Here is a 5924-nt window from a genome sequence, read left to right on the forward strand (position 1 = left end):
GAGGTCCGGGATGGACTCTCTGCTTGCCAGCAGAGGTCACCACGCGCTTCGTTCAGGATGGAGGGGGGGGCGAATGCAAAGATGGGGCTTGGGGAAAGCAGCGTTTGCCAAACCCCACAGGCTGCTGGGAATACAGAGCCTCTCCCTTGCTGCTTCCACCCAGGGCAGCGCACAGAAGCCCTGTGCCCTTTCCCGTGGCCACACCAAATGGGCCCCCACTCTCCTCCCAACGGCCACATAGCAGGCCTCGATGAAAGGGGAGGTGGCCTGATCTCACATGGAAACCAAGGGTCCTGGAGCACTAACTTCAGTTCAGTCACCCCGCATTCGCACTGGGGTGGCCAAGAGCCGATCCTGGCCCTGCTCTTTCCCAGCCCGGGCAGAGTCACAGCCACTTGACAGCCATTTGACTCAAGCCCAGCAGTCTCCAGGGGAAGACGATGGAACAGCTTAAAACCGTCTCCCCGCTGGGCCTCATTAGTGTCAGCAGAGTGTGATGAATGCATCTGACAAACCTAATCCGGGACCTTTGCCATCAAAACCCAACGCTCCAGAACCACCTCCAGCCTGCTGCTAAACGCCAGGCTGGCGTCTTCCTCCGCCCCAGGCAGGAGATGGGGCCGCACTGCTGAGTACCAAAGGACGATGCACGAAGAGAGGCACATCAGTGAAGGCAGTTAAACTGGGCAGAACAGGAGGCAGTTCCCAGACAGCCCCTGAGAAAGGTGCTGGGCTCCTGTCCTGCACTCCCGCAGAAACGGCCTTTCAGTGCAGGAGTCTTCCAAGACGAACCCTGGAGGGTGATACCCCCAGCCCCCACTTCTCCTCATCCATGCCCCCTTCAATGAAGGAGAATTTTCCCCAATGGGAAATAACTAACAGTCCAGTCTTGGCCTGCCAGGTAGTCATCAGATCGCTTGAATCCCTTCACGGCTTCCTTGCAGAGACTTGATGGGCTTCTGAAGGGACAGGGCTGCCTGCCTCTGCCACCTAAACATGCCTTCAGGTCCTACCCAACAGCCCCCTTTCTGCCCATCCCAGAGGGAAAGCATTAACAATAGGATGGCTCCAGCCTGGAAGGATAGGAAATGACGGCACCAGACTATTCATGACATCTGGGACACGGGCCAAATTCTGCTCTCAGAGAACCTGCTGTAAACCCCGTGGAGATGCTCCAGATTTACCCCAGTGTCAGGGAGCCAAGTGGGCTCCTGGCTGTCCCTCAGGGCTGGAGAGAGCGGGCACTGCAGGCTCCCCTCCCTGCCCGCCCGGCTGTCAGGATGCATGGAGAGGGAAGGCAGCAGAGTGGCAGGGAGGGAGGTAAGCACCGGCCGCTGGGTAATTACCAGTTGCGCGCAGGCTCCTGACGCTGTGCACTGAACCCTGGCACAGCTCTGCAGGAGCAGGTTCAGGTACCCAGGCAAATGTTAATGTCTAATAATGAGGGGCCTCTGGTGCCAGCTTCTACCGGGGACCCGGTGAGCCTGCTTTGACGAAAGCACTGCACCCACGTCAGTGCCCTTGGAGCCAGGAAATGCCAGTGAGGATGGAGGCGGCTCTGTGGGTCAGTAAACCCAGAGAGAGGCGGATAATGGAGTCCTGCATCACTGCTCAAGCGGGACCAGAATGGATTAACTGGTGTCCAGCTAAGCAGCTCACTCACCTCCAGCCTTGGGACTTAGTCCCCCTCACAGCCAGCTCTGAAGCAGGGGCAGAAACACTGCAGGAGGCATTTGGCATGTTGTCTGTCATCAGCAAAGATCTCCCAGAACTTCACACACAAAGCCTCAGCATGCCGCTGAAAGCTGGTGAGGGCCCTGGTCCCTGCGTTATGGGTGGAGAAGCAGAGAAATATGTGCTGTACCTGTGTCTGGTGCAGCGTCACACAACCAGCCCCCGGCAGACCTGGCATGGGAGAGCCCAAGGAGCTGGTGGAATTCCTCCAGCGAAGCAAAATTGTGTCTGAAAACACCAGCTCAGTGTTCAAAGCAACTCACGCCCTACCACTCTTTGGGGCTTTCAAAACTAACATCTTAGCTGGATTCCTGGTTTCCAAGCAGTTAAAAACAGTGGTTTCAATCCAACTCAGACTGGAATCAAATTCCAAAACCCGAAAGACATTCTGTGAGCCACAATCCCTGTTTCACCCCAGCTTTGCCTGCAATCCCAGAGCCCCTTGCTTGAACTCAGTGTCATGCTTCTCCACTTGTAAGTGCAGGGCAGTGTGAGAATGAACTAACCAGCCTGGGGTCTGAGTTCAGTGCCATAGGCTCATTTCTCCTCTGGCTGTCCTGGGCTAGAAGCTGGACTTTACAAGGATCACAATTTGCAGCTTACATTAGGCCTGATGTATACAGGGGTCCCTCATGTGGATCCAGTCTCATCACTTTAGACGTCCAAAGGTAAGGACATTTCAAATATCTAAAGGGCCATGGGCAGGCAAGGTGCACGTGAGCTGGACAAGAGTCTATCTGTATGCACAGAGGAAGCAGGATGGCACGAGGAGGCTGAACAGGAGTGTGGACACAGGTAGCACCAAATTTGTGCTGATCAAGAAGCCACACTGCCTTACGCTCCCTGGGCACGTCTACATGTGCAATTAATGTGAAGCAATAAACTTTGGATCTTATTGCTCCAGAGTTTATTTTCCCAGGTGAATGGGACTACAGCATGTTGAGCCAGGTCAGAGCACCCCTGGCTGGCAAGGGACCCCAAGGTTAGCCTGCCAGCCTGGGGTGTTCCAACCCAGCTCAGCATGCAGCAGAAGGGCTGGCTGGGGCATGCGGGTGCTGCACTGTGGGGCTAGCCAGCAGGCAGCCCCCGTACCAAAGCACCCTCATGCCCCAGTCAGCTGGGGCAGCATCTGCACATGCGGCACTGTGGAGTAAAAAATTCCACAGCAGAATAGTACTTGTATTTACAAATACTATCCTGCTGTGGAGTTAATTAGTTTACTCCAGCCTACTAGGGCTGCAAGTGTAGATGCAGCGTTTCCTGGGGAGCTAATTTATCTTGTGTAGCTGCATCCCCTGTGGAGAAACCTGCTGGGATTCTCAGCTCTTTGCGAGGGAGATGGGGCTGCAAAAGCCTCACCAGAATTTTTCTCCTCTACTGATAGCCCCCCACCAACTACAGCCTCTTTGCTGAATGCATGAGTCACATGAAGCAGTCACTGCAAGTGCTACTAAGCAGGCAGTGAGGGTGGCCTAGTGGCCTAAGTACTAGGCTAGCATGTTTGTACCATAGGTTCAAGTCCCACTTGTGACTTCAAAAGAGAGAGATGCTTTGGAAGGGGTCAAATAACTACTTCTCTGGAGGGATAAGAAAGTAGAGCCTGTAAAGTTAAATAGCTCTACTGGTACTATCCTCCTAGATTAATCTGGTAGAAAAACAGGACCTGGCTATGCAATGGAGTCAGGGCTACTTGTCTACCAACAACCTGTTTTGCTTAATCTACCAAATGGACAGCATGGAAGTGAGGCCAGCAGAGTTCACAGTGACAGGGGCACTGGTTACCAGAACAAATGACTCATGGAGAGTGTTTGATGGAGGCTGGTTCTCTCTCCATCACAAATCATTAAGCGAGATGGAAGGTGAAGCCTGTGGCCTGTGCCAAGAAGGAGAGATCAGATGATCGCAGATCTTAAGGCTAGAAGGACACATTAGGAAGCTACTTCTGTGGCAGCTGTTCACGTGCTCAGAGTGATGCTGGACAACAGGCTGGCAGGGGGAGCGAAGAGGATGTTAGTGTCCCAAGATACCCACAGGCACAGAGAGCTTCTGCTGTCACCTTATTATGCAGGGAGGAATGCAAAGAGCCTCCAAGGGGGAGGGCAATGCTTGCCTCTTACCAGATTTGGGGAGACAGCTCCAGTGCCACAGACTAACAGTCCAGGTCAAGTATGTTCCTGACCTGTTTCTCTCTCTCTTTAACCTAGAACCACCACAGAAATGGTGGTGATATTATGCTGGCACTGAAAACCTTGGGCCACTCCAAGAGCACTTGTCCAGCCCAGCATCATCCAAATGCAATGACAATGAGGCCAGTTTCCTTTCAGCGGCAAAGTACATCCTTTCTGAGGACACCAGTGAGAACAAAAGCTGGTCAGACCTCTCCGGTAGCAGTCCTGGGAAAGGAAGGAAAGTCCAGTGGCAAAGGGGCTAGTACTTCTGCCCACAGGACCCTTCAAAGACAGTGAAGAGCTCAGATATTAGTGAGAGGGGTCACAGACAGATGCTCAGACACAGTCCATGCCCCCCACCCCCCAGGGTTATACCCACCCTGGACTCTCAGGCCACAACACAAACAGCTTCTCCCTCATATTGCCTCATCCCCGAACCTCTTTCAAGTAGAAGCTTCCCCCTCCCCTGGGAAGAGCCGACAGAAAACTCCATGAAGCCCCTCTTGGGCCACGTTGGCCCTTGTTCTTAGCCTGGTCCAGCAGCTTGCTGCAGCCTGGGCCCTGCTGCTGAATGTCCCAACACCTTTTCAAATCATGCCTTTCCTGGGACTGGACACTGGACTGAAGTCTGAGGTCAGGGTGAAGAGGTTCAAACAGGAGTGACTAACAAGGTGATGGGGCCTGCAGGCAGGAGCAGGGAGAGCAGCAAGCAAGTGGAAGGGGAGAGAGAGTCACTTGAATCCTTTCGTCTGCCAGATCCCAACCCAGGTCCTGCTCTGGCATGTGCCTGGTGCTCGCAGTAGGTGGACAGCAAACAGAGCAGTGCACTTGAATGTGTAAGTGAGGGGGATGACAAACAGGGCATGATCTCAGTGTGGAGCATGACCAGAGACCCCAGGAAAGTCCCCAGCATTTAGACAAGAGCTAGAGGTTCTGATTGTTGGGACTCCTTATAGCGTCCAAGGGACAAAACATGATCCACAACCAGCACACACAGAAACTGAACTCTCTCGTAGCCCCTGGCAAGCCCAGACAAGGAAATAGGCAGGGGAAGCAACACCCAGTTAATTACATCTATCTAGTTATCAAGGGTGCTCAGGCCAAAGCCTCTGGCGGGGATGACACATGTGCCGCCAGCACTGGCCAGTGCTGATACTGCAGCTATAAAAGATAATAGAATCATAGAAAATGAGGGTTGAAGGGACCTCAGGAGGTCACATCTAGTCCAACCCCCTGCTCAAAGCAGGACCAGCCCCAACTAGGTTGTTCCAGGCAAGGCCTTGTGTAGCCGGGCCTTAAAAACTTCCAAGGACGGAGATTTCACTATCTCTCTAGGTAACCTCTTCCTGTGCTTCACCCCCCAACCCCAGTGAGGTTTTTCCTAATATCCAACTTAACTCTCCCTTGCTGCAACTTGAGACCATTGCTCCTTGTTCTGTCATCTGCCACCGCTGTTCAGCTCCATCCTTTTTGGAACCCCCTTCAGGGAGTTAAAGGCTGCTATCAAATCCCCTCCTCAATCTCCTCTTCTGCAGACTAAATAAGTCCAGTTCCCTCAGCCTCTCCTCAGAAGTCATGTGCCCCAGCCCCCGACCCATTTTTGTTCTCTCCAACTTGTTCACATCCTTTCTGTAGTGGGGGGCCCAAAATTGGACACAGGAGTCCAGGTATGGCCTCACCAGTGCAGAACAGAGGGGAATAACTACTTCCTTCGATCTGCTGGCAGTGCTCCTACTTATGCAGCTCCATAAGCCGTTAGCCTTCTTGGCAACAAGGACACACTGCTGGCTCATATTCAGCTTATTGTCCACTGTAATCCCTAGGTCCTTTTCTGCAGAGCTGCTGCTTAGCCAGTTGCTCCCCAGCCTGATCCTATGCATAGGATTGTTGTCTTAAGCGCAGGACTTTGCACTTGTCCTTGTTGAACCTCATGAGATTTCTTTTGGGCTAGTCCTCCAATATATCGAGGTCACTCTGAATCCTAGCCCTACCCTCCAGCATATCTACTTTATTTACAAGCCA

This window comes from Gavialis gangeticus, unplaced genomic scaffold (genome assembly GCF_001723915.1).
Source record: "Gavialis gangeticus isolate Ggan-Ray unplaced genomic scaffold, GavGan_comp1, whole genome shotgun sequence".
Taxonomy (NCBI): domain Eukaryota; kingdom Metazoa; phylum Chordata; order Crocodylia; family Gavialidae; genus Gavialis; species Gavialis gangeticus.